Raw genomic sequence first — 15,189 nt, 5'->3', positions numbered from 1 at the left:
AGGTCATTTTCCTGTGTGTTTAAAGTGAGTTGTAGGGTATTGTGGCCATTAAAGAGAGGCTGGGGAATGGTTTTTATCCTCACAAAAGGGAGCGATAAAATGGAAAGCTTTCCCCATCTCATCAAGTTCTAAATTTCTTAAGATTAAAAAAATCCTCCTTTTCTCATTCTTTTACCAAACTGTAGATAAATGTTACTCCCAAAGAGGCTGCATAATCTACAACTTGATTTTTTAATAATCTCAAATTCATTCTGTATAAACAGTACATAATATAAATTATTTTGTATAGTGTTGATATGCATGCTGGAGACTAAGAGGAATATATCTACCTTGAAGGTTTTTATTTTTTAAAAATTGTTATAAGGCAATAGAACACCACAGCTTTCCCTCAACTTAAGGCATCAGTTCTTTCTGCCATAATACTTTTTATGACACTGCTCTCTGCAAGGACTGCTGTCTTCTTAAATGAGACATGAGCTGTGAGGTTGAGATGTAAACAATCTGACACTGTAGAAAGAGAGAAAAGACTCAACCAAAAGCACAAGCCATTCACTAGTCTAGTGGGATTGGTCCTTATCCTTAAATATCATTATACATAAACTTTATTTTGAATTTCCTCTCAACCACCACATGAAACAGCTATGGGAAAGTAAGTGACAAATGTCTTTGCTCTGCTGCCTGAAAAATCTGTCCTAGTTGTGGTATAAAACCTTTCCTGTAACCAGTAAATTAGAATTTCTGTTACAGCACTAAAATTTTCCAAGAATTTGTTAGAGTGAAATCAAACAAAGAGAAGACAGAGACTTTAAATTGCACAGTGGCCATCTTCCTACATATCAAACCAAGAGATAATGAGCAATGTCTCAGTGAGAATTTGGATGATTTCAAAATACTTTAAAGCACTCTAGGTAGAATTTTCTAATTCAAACAACAACAACAACAACAACAACAAATTCAATGCTAGCCTCAAACCAGAGATCATTTAGGCTCATCAATCACAAATAGTCATGCCAAAGTGCAGTGAGAGAACTGTGAAGACTAAAAAAGCTGCTAAGTGTTTGAATAATTGCCCCTAATGCCTTCAATGTGAAATGTATGGGAGCAAGTACTCAAAAAGAAAAAGAGGGGAAAGATAAGTCTGTTGGTTGAAAACATGGAGTGGAAAAAACAATGCCAGTCACTATTCAAGGGTTTGCTACCTCTTACCCCTCCTTTCTCTCCTTGCCAACAGATTGTAACTCACGGGAAAAGACATAGTAAACAATATAATGTAAAAGATGTAACAAAAAATAGAGATAGGAATTCTTGATTTCTTTCTTTATTTAATCCATCACGCACATTTCATTTATCAACATGTCCTGGCATTCAACCTCCAAAACATGTCAGTTCACCTCTCTACTTTTCATGAATTATCACCATCAAAGGCTTCAATTTCTCTACCACCACTACTTTAACAACCTCCCAACTGGTCTCCATATGGTCTGTTCTGCCAACCTGCCCACCCTTCCCTCATTATCCACTCTCCAAATGATCTTTTTGAAATATTAAACAGATAGGCCAACCCATGGATGAAAACATTCTAAGGACTGATCATAGTATATTTTGTCTTATCTATTTATTTATTCATAATTTAGATGTTATAAAATACACTGATGTGTGTTATAGCTTGAATGGTTTTGTCTACTTCAAAACACATGTTGATATTTAATTGCCATTGTAACAATATTAAGAGGTGGAAACTTTAAGAGGTGATTTGTCCGCGTGGGCTCTATCTTGTTAACTGGAATTGATACCATAATAAAAGAATGAATTCATGTTCCCTCTTGCTCTTTCTTGGCCCTTCCACCTTCACCCGCATGCAATAGTGGAGTACGGAGTAGAAAGAAAAGAAAGGAAGCATAAATGTGTCCACTTTTTGGCCAAAACAACTGGAAAGAGAATGCAAACATTCTTACAGAAAATGTAAGACCTATTTTAGACTTGTCAAATTTAAGATTCGTTTATGACATCTCAGTGTTGTAGTACAAATCATGATAGATTTTATACTACTTTAGATACATATGATTTTCTCAATTCTCAGCTCAAGTGACAAGTCTTGTGAAACATCCTGATGTCTCCAAGATCAGAAATAAAACTCCTCTGTTCTTATCTTGCCCTATGTTCACCTCTAGTATCCCAGATAATGGCATAGAGTTTCACTCATCAGCCCTAGCAGATTTCTTGTCCTAGGATGTATTCAAATAATTTATTTTAAATATCTGGTGTTTCTTTATAATATTTTGATTTTTTAATCATATTTTCCCAAAGAAGGACTTTCTACGGGTAATATCTTGAAAATATCAAAGTATCAGACAATCACAATAGGTTAAAAAGAGCAATAGTAGCAGGAAATATAAGACAAACAGAAACATCAAAATACAGAAAAGTCTGTAAGAAATAATTTGCTTAAACACAATTGTTCAAATAAAGATAATGCAGATGTTCACCTAATGTTCAGCATCTGCTTTGCTTTCAATCACTTCATCATATTTTATTAAATGTGCCTCAGAATCCTTCCCTTTATGTACCAGTTTACTCTCATTTTTTGTCTTCAGTTGTGTATTTTTGATATTTTAAAAGATAATTTCTTATTCTCTTTTTCCTTCATGTAGCAAACTTTTTTTTCACAATCTAGTTTTTATCAAAACTTTTCTTCTCCATCTCTAATATGAGACCTTGCAAGATTCCATTGAATTAAGCTCTGGATGAATAGTCTTTGATTGCCAGTTGTTGTTAAACTGACATAAAGTTGTAGATAAAACTATCATTTTCTACTAAACATGTTTTGATGTTTTCTCTATTTTATGACCTTAACCTAAGTTCAAACTATTTTTTCTACTCTCAAGGTATAGCAATACAAGGAAATCCCAGCATTATTAATTCTGGTCCTTTCAACTAATTAACTTTTATTAATATAGTTGAAACAATTAACCTTCTTCTTTCTCAACTGTGTATATTTAGGCATCCTATCTCATACATTGTGTTCATAGAATAATGTTTCACTAAGTTTGTATGTTTATATTAAAACACACAAAGTTAAGACAATGAAGTATAATTTTTAAAATATTATCTAGCACAATAATGTAATATAATGTTCAAACAATAGTTGTGACTATTTTACTCTTAAATATCCATTAGCTATATAAAATTATCAGAGAATCCAACTAACCACAGCATTCTTGTCGACCCCTATACATATAAAAAGAGGTTAGCCACAGAAGAAACCATATAGCTCCTGAAACAGAAGGTTATCAGGAGCATAAAAGATAGTCTTCTAAAAAGGATTCAGGAATTAGCGAATTTAGGCAGTGAATGTATTGGGAACAGGCCCCCCAAAATCTGGCCATAAACTGGCCCCAAAACTGGCCATAAACAAAATATCTGCAGCACTGTGACATGTTCATGATGGCCATGACGCCTATGCTGGAAGGTTGTGGGTTACCTTCCCACAGGGCAAGGAACACCTGGCCCACCCAGGGCGGAAAACTGCTTAAAGGCATTCTTAAACCACAAACAATAGCATAAGTGATCTGTGCCTTAAGGACATGCTCCTGCTGCAGATAACTAGCCAAACCCATCCCTTTATTTCGGCCCATCCCTTTGTTTCCCATAAGGAATACTTTTAGTTAATCTATAATCTATAGAAACAATGATTATCACTGGCTTGCTGTTAATAAATACGTGGGTAAATCTCTGTTCCAGGCTCTCAGCTCTGAAGGCTGTAAGACCCCTGATTTCCCACTCCACACTCTATATTTCTGTGAGTGTGTCTTTAATTAGTCTAGCACCACTGGGTTAGTGTCTCCCCAACCGAGCTGGTCTCGGCAGAATGTATCCTAGTATCTGTTTTCTTGTGACTTTTTATAAATCTATAGGCATTCATGATCTTCCTTATTTGCAAAGCAATAGCATTAAATTGAGAAATATGTGTAGGATATTTCAGCTAGAGAGAAGGAGTGATAAGAAAAACATGCAGTCTTGTAACCACAATGAACAAAGGAAAGGCAGTGTAGAGAAAATGGATTAATTAGTGCCAATCAAATAGCAATCATCCCAAGTATATTTTGTTTAGGTCAGCAATCTGGTGTAGGAATATTATGAGTAAGAGAGAGAGAAAAAGAGAAAGTTTTAACCATTTGCTATACGTAGTCGTTTCAGGCAGCTATAACAGAATATCATAGACCAGGTGGATTATAAACAATAAAAATTTATTTTTTACATTTCTAGACGCTCTATGTCCAAGATCAGCACGCCAGCATGGTCATGTTCTGAGGAGCTCCCTCTTCAAAGTTGCAGATGACTCTCTTCTCCTTGTATCCTCACATATGGCTGAGAGAGGAGAAAGAGCTCTCTCTGGTGCCTTTTACAAGAGCTCTAAATCCAAAATGGGAGCTCCACCCTGATAACCTAATTACCTACCAAAGGTCCACCTCCTAATGTCATCACATTGAGTGTTAGGATTTCAACATATGAATTTGAAGGTGGACACAAACGTTCAGTCCATTGCATTATGGATACCACAGTAGTGCAAAATATTCTAAACAGACTACAAGCAAGTCAAACTGTAATTAGATAACGTGATATAGAAGAGGAACAGACATTTCTTAGGAATTCAATAATTTATTGAGAATGAAAGAAAACTACAATTTTAAAGAAATTAATAACAATAATTACCATTATTTATACAGTTTTGTATCTACATGAAAGCCTCAAATAATAATAGTACCTTAGCAATTATCCTTTTTTTAAGAAAAAAAAAAGATCTTACTAGTCACCCAGGCTAGAATGCAGTGGCATGATCATGGCTCACTGAAGCCTTGAACTCCTGGGCTCAAACAACCCTCCCACCTCAATCTCCTGTGTGGATGAGACTACAGGTGCACACCACAGCACTGGCTTTTTTTTTTTAAGAGATGGGATCTTACTATGTTTCCCAGGCTGGTCATGAACTCCTGGCCTCAAGTGATCCTCTGACTTCAGCCTCACAAAATGCTGAAATTACAGGTGTGAGCCACTGCACCTGGCCTACCTTTTGATTGATTTGATTATTCATGCCACTCACCTACAAGGGTTAAAACAAAATGGCAAAAGTTTAATGAGAGTTGTGTTTATTTAATGTGAGAGAAATTTTACATAATTAAATATATATATTACATGATTCCACATAGAAAATGGTTTCTTCATAATAAAATGTTGATTATTTACATCAGTTAGTTGTTATAAATGTTACTGTTTAAATGGGTTAAATCAGCTTTAGCGTTTTAATCTCATAAGTTAAATAACAAACAATATGTTGCCAGTATGTTACATTGTACCTGGTATTATTTTCCAGATTGCTTCAAATGGCAACCTAAATTTCACATTCCATTACTTTAAGTGATATATCACATAGTAAATCTGTAGTTTCCTGAGACTCAAAGTCTTTTCTTATTTTTTAAGATATTGAAAATTCAATCTACTCTTTTTACATTACATCCAAATAAATGATGATGATAAGCATACTGTGCATGCACTGTAAATTAAACGCCTACACATACAAACTCGATATTTTTGCTAATAAGAAATTACAAAGTTCTCCTGATAATGTCTAATTCTGTAATTGAAAATGTCAATTTTTTACTGAAAATAAACACATTTAAGAGCTGTCATGTGCCAAGTATGGATTCCTATTACAAAAAGAATAATAACAGGAAAGTCTATATTAAAACATTCTAACCAAATGATTTTACAGGCATTTGCTTCAAATTACTACATATTGTTCAACATTTTTACACAATAAGGCAACCAAAAATACATTATAATGGCTTAGAATAAGGTCCATATATTGAGGGATCTATCATTCATTTCTTTATTTTCTCTCTGCTTGGTTGGGAGATCTGGATTAAAGACTATATGATACTGAAGCTGAATTTTTAGGTTTTATGCATTTTAAATTTTATTTTGGTAGTTCAAATTTAGTGGGGCAGTATGTGTTGTCTGTTTCTACCAGGGGATAATGTGTAAGCCACTTAACTTCCAAAAATTTGATAAACATTACTCACAGCAGAGACATCATGGGAATACAGAGGAGGTAGAAGGAGCAATAGATAACAATAAAGGCTACATTTTATAATATAAGGTACTAAACAATAGAAGTAATTTAACTAACTATAAGGGAGACTTCAATTTTGTTGTGGAACCTTAACAATAAGTAAATACAGAGTAAAACACACACACACACACACACACACATGCGCCTGACATGAAAACTTTGAGGGTGCACCATTGAAAAGCAGGCCCAATTCCTAATATTGCAACTGAAGGGAAAATACTTAAAATAATGAAATCTGCAGTTGTCAAAATACTCAACCTGTTTGATAAGATGATTCTGTGAGAATGAACACATTTGACTATCTAGGTTGCTAGAAGCAACTAAGTAAAGTGGGAACTTGGCAAGAGCCAAGCCCTGTACTCAGAAGTGTCACCCTCCATCACCACCATATCCATCACTAGCCAGGCATTCTACAATAATACTGTGCCTTGGGAACCAGGATGAAGTAATAGGAGTGCAGGAGATTAATTTGTTCATGTGCTATTTTTTCTATTTTACCAAAACTCACACAAAAATAATTGCTTAATTTGATCACTCTTAATGATGGGTCAAGGAGAAATGGAATATGCTGTCAAGTTTCCACTGTTTTCCCCAGTTTCCCCCAGTTTCCCCAGCTCATAGAGATTATCTTAACAAAGAAGTTAAACAACTCACCCAAGTTCCAACAACTGTCTTTGCCTGAGAAGACTTCACTCCCAAGTCTGCCTAACCTTTAAGCTTGTGATAGTTGGTATTGCCTTATTTATCAGTTGAATGTGGCCTGATTTTTCCTAGCCAGTAAATTGTTAGAAGATTTACTAGAGGGATTGGTGTCATGTTGCCAAAATGCTTAAAAGGAGAACAAAGATGTGAAAGAGGATATACGGGCTGCCCCAGTTTTATTCATTTCTTGTACAGTCCAACAATCTGCCATTTAATATAAGTGGATATTAAATGAATTTGTTTTTCCATATTCAATAGCTGAAATCATCATAAAGCGTCAGTAAAACCCTGATCTAGAAAATCACAGGAAGGCCATGGAGATATTTGTCAATACATTCCATGATCTGAAATGATACACACAAAAACACACAAAGGAATTGTGATCTCATGCTTTCAATTTGCCACTGGAATTCATGCATGAAAATTGGCTGTCAATGAGTACGACTTCAATTAGTAGCTGTTAGAAATTATTTATCTGAAAAATGTTCTATGGAGGAATTACATTAGTTTGAAGACGTAAAATGAATAGCCCAAAGTAATTTGCAAAGTTTTTATTAGTGAATTGGGAAATGAAAAAATTTAAAATTAATTATTAAAGAAGGAAACAATGTAATATTCAAAAATGATTAAACCCATGACAATAAGATAAACTTTGCAAGTTTTTCCAGACCTTTGGCTGGCCTTTCTAATTTACACAAGAGCCCCAAGCTCTCAGAGCTGACCCAAGCAGAACAGGCATACACTAATCATACTACTAAGAGCTTCTTATAATTTTTTTTAACATTCAATGATTGGAAAAAAGCCAAAACTTAATCAGTAATCTTTATAGATGGATTGTAAACCAATATGAAAAGCAGTTAACTATGTTACAGTGAGTTAAAAAAAAAGTCTAAAAACTCACAAAAGCAAAAAGTGCCCACAGATTCCAAATTTACATCTGGCCATGGGACTTTTAAACCTGATTTTTTTTTTTTTTTTATTAAATCAAGGATATTAGAAACCAAGCTAAACACATGACTTGATACCCAGGGAGGTCCCAGAGAGTTTTGAGTGAGGGTCTTTTGATAAACCATTTTGCTAAGAAAAAAGGGTTTGGAAAAAACATATTGAAAACATTACATTGTGAAAATAAAACCGCAAGTTCTAAATGTGATGTTTTAAGAAGAATAAAGCAAGGAAAAGAGCTGGATCATGAATATATGTTTATTGTAAAGAAATATTGCCTAAGGAACACTAAATATTGATTCAAGATTTAAAACAAAAACTGCACCTACACTATTCAGTCAGATATCAAAGTGAGACCTTGACAAAATTAAATATTTATGTACAAGTAAAAGTGTCTATAAAGGGATATAAAGTTTATCCCTGCATCTGCCAGTCTAACACTACAACACCAGAAGGCTGTCAGCAAGATATGTCTACTTCCTCATCAAAAATAATGATTTGAAAATCACACAAAGCTCTCTCATAATAAAACGATGAAGTACAGATAAGGGTTTCTTGTTGTTGCCATTTTAAAAAATCCCTAAAACATTTATAATTTATAGAGAATTTTAAATTATGTTTCATAATCACCTATGTATTCATTCGACTATAATTGATTTAGAATTCTAGAAACCAGCAATCTAAGGTTAGAAGATATATAAATTTCCTGCTCTTCTGAAGTTTACCTTCTAATTGCAAAAAAATTAAAATAGAGAAGTAAATTTATGATTAAGACCAATTCAATTAGTTAGAAGTACCATAAAGAAAGTAAATCAGTGAAAATGAGAGGGAATTACTTGTGTGGGCTATTTTAGAAATCAGTAGATACCACACAAAAAGCAAAATTTGGTCTGAAATTTTAACAGCAATTTCAATGAATTACTACATTCACAGCATTGATATAACTTTTAAATGTAACCTTGATTTAATAGTAAAAAGCAAATAATGTGTTTTCTTTCTATATAATTCAAGCTATAATTAGAACTTCACTGAGCTAAGAGTCATATCTGCGTTCTAGTTGTTTACATATTAGTCATTCATCTCACACTAAGCTTAGTTTTTCTTCATTTAATATATATTTATTAAGTGTTTACCAAGTACCAGGAAGTCTTGAGTGGAAGTCTTGACATATAGCAGTGAACACTACATGAAACGTCTTTGCCATCACAGAACTTACAACAATTAAAAATAAATATGTATTTTTAAATCACTGGTTTATTTCCTCTTTCCTTTACTAGAGAAAAATCTCCACAAGACTAAAGAACTATATCCATGATCTTGACCACTATGTAACTAACACTATCTTGTAGTAGATACCTGCAAAAAGCATAATGAAGGAAGGAGAGAAGGAAGGAAGGAAAAAGGAACGTAGGAAAGGAGAAAAATAAGGATGAAGAATGGAAAGAATGAAGAAAAGGAATTAAGGAAAGAAAAGAAGGAAGGAAGAGAGGCAGGAAGGGAAGAAGGAGGGACAGAGAAAATTTAGTATATATTTATGGTCCACTATCTATAGAGTCTCTTACCCCATTAAGCAAAATGTTTCTGTGATTAAAAAACAAAACAATCTACCAGTTTAATGCAAGTTTATGAACATGTGAATAGCACAATAACTATTGCTATAAAGAATACAAACACAAATGAAATCAAATCATTCTGTTTAGAAGAGAAGTCAGAGAATGATGGTTGAGAAATGTAATGCTGAATTCACTCTCAACTGCTTATCCTTGGCTGAGTTATAAGTCTAACATAAGACTTAGCGAAGTTCAGGTGAATATTTCTAACTTCATACTAGATCTTCACTATGGGCTACTTCATAGTCATATAAACTCAATGTGTCCAAATTGATTTTTTCGTCATTTTCACTATATATCTTCCCAATCTTGATTTCTTGTCTTATGAATCATGTCGTCATCCATCTCATAGCTTAAGCCGAAATAGGTGAGAAACTTCCTCTTTTTTAGCCACTCTGTCCAAATGATCTTCAAGTCCAATCAACTTTCCTCTAAATACATCATAATATTTTCTCTCCATTTATATTTACCTGTCCTTGTTTCAGACCTACTTTGTTTCTTTGCTATATTATTATGGCTACTGAACTAGGCCTCTTTATCCTTATTATAGAAGCCTTTGCCCTATAGCATAAATAAAAATTTTAAAGTCCAGATCTAATTATGTTGCTTTCTTAATTGAAAGGCTTTAGTGATTCTCCTTGTTTAAGGATAAACTTGGTTTGAAATAGAAGTCCTCTTGTGATTTGGTTATTAAAGTCTTTCCCACCTCACGTTCTTTATGCTATAGTCATACTCAACTGCTTAAATCTTCAGAAATGTGTCCTTCTTTTTTTCACCTTCATAATCTTGCATATGTTGTTTACTGTGCCTGAAGTGCCTTCACTCTCTTCGACATATAACTAGTTCCTTTTTGTCCTTCCCTTTTCCCAAACCCCTCCTTTATATTACATAGTCTTAGCACCCATGTATACCTCCCCATAGGACTTACACAATGCAGTGTAATAGTTGTCACAATTTATTGTATGTAACTCACAATATGTTACATGCAATATTTTGTATGTGACACATAAAACTTATTGTATGTTACTACTACAGTAGATAATAAATTTTCTGTTGGATTTTGAAGAAAGTCCTGGAAGGCAACATGTCTTGTCTAATTCACTTATAACAATGTATGGCACATAGCTGACTCTAACGAATAGTGAGTAAATCAATGAAGGAATTAATTGATTCATCAAACATCAAACTTAATTTATTACCTAATCCATAAAATATTTACATGGGATAAGCTTATTTCTAAGTTATTTTCCAATTATCAAACTTTTAATTTTTATTTTTAAAGAAGAAAATATTTCAGGATCTTACCTATTATTCTAAAAGGGTATTCATTTCTATTCTTTTCACACAGAACATATATGCATCCACGTATACCTGCCTACAGACTTATTATTTGGCATATTTAGTTTTTTGGTTAATAGAAAACAGTATTAAAAAGGGAAGAAGTTGACATGTAAAATTTCCTTATTAATGCAAATTTGTATTTCAATGAATGATTACCTGAGATTAGTAGAATTTGTAAAACTTTGATATGTCTGAATAAAACTCTTTGGACTATACCGAATTTTCTTCTCACCATTTTCTTAAGAAAATTTTAAAGTCAAAATTACTTCAGAAATAAGTCTGAAAGAAGTAAATGCCAGGTATCATTTACCATTGGACACACACACAAGCACACACACATATACACACAAACATACACTCCATAAAATCCAGGTTTAAAATATTTCAATACAAGTTTTGGGAAAAGGAGCACTGTTTTGAAAGTTAATCAAAATTGATTTTTTAAAAATATTTTGAATGCTAACATCAGCAATAAAAATCAATCAGTACAAACCAGCGTCTATTTTAAAAGAAAAAAATGTAAGACTCAATCCTATGATGAAAAGAACAAAAACAAAATCCTTGGACTAACAGTTTAAATCTAGTTACGCTTTTGGGCTGGGCGCCTGTAATGCTTTTGGGCTGGGCTCATGCCTGTAATCCCAGCACTTTGGGAGGCCGAGGCGGGCAGATCACAAGGTCAGGAGATTGAGACCATCCTAGCTAACATGGTGAAACCCTGTCTCTACTAAAAATACACACACACACACACACAAAATTAGCCAGGCGTGGTGGTGGGTGCCTGTAGTCCCAGCTACTCAGAAGGCTGAGGCAAGAGAATGGTGTGAACCCAGGAAGCAGAGGTTGCAGTGAGCTGGGATCGCACCACTGCACTCCAGCCTGGGCAACAGAGCGAGACTCCATCTCAAACAAAATAAATAAATAAAGTAAAATAAATTTAGTTATGCTTTCTAAGTCTTGATTAAATAAAACAAATAATAAAAATGATCAGGAGATGCTATCAACACAATAAGCTAGACACAAACACTGAGTAAGACAAACTATTTTATTATTAAACATACCCAAAGAGAACAAAATAAACAACACTTGATAACATAAATCCTCATTATGAGAGAATAAAACCATCAGATACAGTGTGCCAGACAGATGTATCTTTAAGAAGAGAAATAGGTGTGAGACATCCCCACACCACTATTCACAGCTTACTCTCTTGGAACCCTCAGATTGCATCTGTGAGGATGCTGATGGTAGAGGAAATCAATTGGCATATTTAAAACCTGGATTTAATACTTCAGTTTAACCATGTAAATTTCTTAGTCATATTTGATAGAATATTAGAAGCTTTTCCTAAATGCCTTAATCAATGTTTGTATCAATGCTTGTAATGAAATTACAAGCATTGTACCAAGGCTTGTAATGAAATTATTCATTTGCTTGTTGGTCTCTACTCCATGCAACTGTAAGCTTCTTGAGAACAGAGACTGTCTTTTTTACAGCATCTTTAATGCTTAGCATTGCCCAGACGCATGATCAGTGTTTCTGATCTTCTGTTCTTGTTGAATAAATTCCAGTGCCTTCCAGCCAAAGACCACCAGGAAAACACCTGTCATTAATCAAGTTGAGTTTATGACTCATTGTGGTGAGAGAGAACACACCTGATGGGGAACCACTGAGCATCTCTGCAAGAGGGTGTCAGAAAAACTTTTTATAAGATTTTGGCTCATGTTAAGTATCTTTGGATACTTAACATCTCTTTCTGTGTTGTCTAAAGAAGCAAGGCTTTGCTCTGAATTAGATGCAATCAGGAAATAGGGTCAACTTTATGATTCTTTCTTAATACATCTCATCTAGGAGAAGGCAAGACTCAGCAAAGGCCAAAGCTGTAACAGTAGAGCAGCTGCAGTGATTTACACCAGTCACATTAGGAAGATGTATGGCTATTTTGTTTTGTTTGGGCAATATTCATGTTTTTGCCTCTGTTCAGACATAATTACAGAGTAGTATTTTTTTTAATCCATCAGAGTCACGGAGTGACCTTGTCTCATCATAATATTCTGTAAAAATGTTTTAGATTTCACAGGAGATTACCAAGACCTAGGCATGAGTGCCAGTCCAGTCCTAGCAACACTAAGGCCTGCCTTAACATATAAGGTCAGCTTTTAAATGGCAGGGGCTGCCTTTCTCCTTCTCAAAAGAAATGGATTAATGAATTGCTTAATACTACACTATTTTTTCCCCTCAGTCCCTGATCTACTGTTTCATAACATATCAATTGTCTGACTAAGAATTCATGAAAAACTTTAGTATTCCATATAGTCCAAAAAAAATCCACTAATCTACTATACAATCAACTGTCAGCTGCCTCTTAATAACAGTCTCCAGAGATGACTACCATCAAGTCCTTCTCTATCTGTAACTGCATGCTGCACCATCCATCAAGAAAGAGTTCACTTCCTTTTTCTCTTGACTTTGGGGTAGACTCAAACTTTGTTTGAATCAATGGCAGTCAGTTGAAATAATGCTGTTTCATTTTCATTTTTAAGTATGAGCATTAAGAGGCATGATAGGATTTACCTTTCCTCTTCAAGATGCCTGACTTTGCTTTGCTGGAAAGATGCCCACAGAAAGAGATGTCATATGAAAAATCACTTAGGCACCCTGAAATGTGAAAGAGTCCTTTTAAAAGCTTTCAGCCAAGCCTAACTCCTAACTGAACATATTGGCATGACTAAGCCTAGGCAAGGCCAATAGAACCACCCAGTCAACCAACAGAATTATAAGCAAAGAAAATGCTTGTTATTTGGGGTAATTGTTACACAGAAATAAATATCTGTGAAACCCAGAATAAGAGTTTATCAAACACTTTAGGAGTCTACTCGTTCAAAAGGAAATTACATTTCTTGAAATTTAGAAAAATAAAAAGACATAGAAAATGTATTATTTTCATTACGAATATTGAGAATGCAAGTATTAAGAGAGTTTTTTCTGTTTCCAAATTCTAAGAGAATTTTAAGCAGAAAAATTTTAATGAATAACTTTAAACTCTACTAGTGTCTGTGAGAGAAATTTTACAACAAATGTATAATGAATTTCCATTTGACTATTTCTATAATAATTATTGAAATGAAAGCATAAGAATGAATAAAAATAAATGAAGTACTTCATAGAGAATCTAAGTAATGTGCTCCAAATGAACAACTTTGTGATCTCATTTGATACAAGAAAGAAGAGTAGAAGTCTTGCATTCTAAGCTAGGGAGCTGATAACAGACAGTTTGAAGCCATAATTTTGGCATGGAGCTATTCTACACAGATGACTATAGAAAGATAAGCCTAAGGTCAATAGATCAACAGTTGATAGGGTTGACATTTCTATAGGAAGATTAAGTGCTAGCAACATTGTTGTTCAACTGGAAAGAATGCCTCAACTTTCAAAAAAGAAAAAGAAAGAAAGAAAGAAAAGAAAAGATGTACCTTTACAGATACCTGCAGATATAGCTAGAATTTTCATTAAGAAGACCACTTGAATCAAAACTAGCATTTGAATTGCAGTTCCTTGAAAGTTTAAAGTTTCAAACCATAGAATATATTACAAGTGTCATTTTTCTCAGAGATCCATTTTGTTTGAGGATTGTTCAAAGTGCACATTACCAATTGTCTAACTTGATCAGAAAGAAATCTCTCAAGAAGTTTTTGTGGAATATCCAATTTTAAAGAGCATAATCTCCAGCATGCATTCACAATTGGCGAAATGGTGTAATTTGTAACATTTAGGTCCTGTATTTCTTAGCAATAATCGTTTTTATTTTGGTAACATTCTTTCAAAGGCAAATACAATGGTTAATTTTATGTATCAACTTCAATGGGCTAAAGCTCACCCAGATAGCTGGTAAAACATTATTTCGCAGTATATCTGTGAGATTATTTCAGGAAGAGATGAACGTCTGAATGAATAAGCTGAGTAAAGAAGACCCACCCTTACCAACGGGGACAGGCATCATCCAGTCCAGTGAGGGCCTAAATACAACAAAAAGGCAGAGAAGGGCGGATTATCTCTCTTTTTAATCGGAGACACTCATCTTCTCCTCACCTTGGGTACAGATAGGAGTTTCTGGTTCTCAGTCCTTCTGACTCAAAGTGAATTATACCATTGGCTTTTCTGGTTCTCCAGCTTACAAGCAGCAGATGGTAGGACTTCTCAGCCTCCATAGTCATGTGAACTAATTATCATATATACTGACACTACTATAGCTTTCCTGACTGTGTATAGCAATTTTGTGGATCTGAAAATGCCTATGTCATTTGACCGAGTCTGTGGCAATATTTTCCCCTCATATAAATATATTTCCTCTATATAAATATATTTATATATGTGTATGAGGATGGTGTCAGAAATATAACTATATATTTATATATTCATATATATGTATATATTAATATCCATATTGCTTCTGTTTCCCTG

This window comes from Pongo abelii, chromosome 7 (assembly GCF_028885655.2).
Source record: "Pongo abelii isolate AG06213 chromosome 7, NHGRI_mPonAbe1-v2.0_pri, whole genome shotgun sequence".
Lineage (NCBI taxonomy): Eukaryota > Metazoa > Chordata > Mammalia > Primates > Hominidae > Pongo > Pongo abelii.
Note: the sequence above shows the minus strand (reverse complement) of the source record.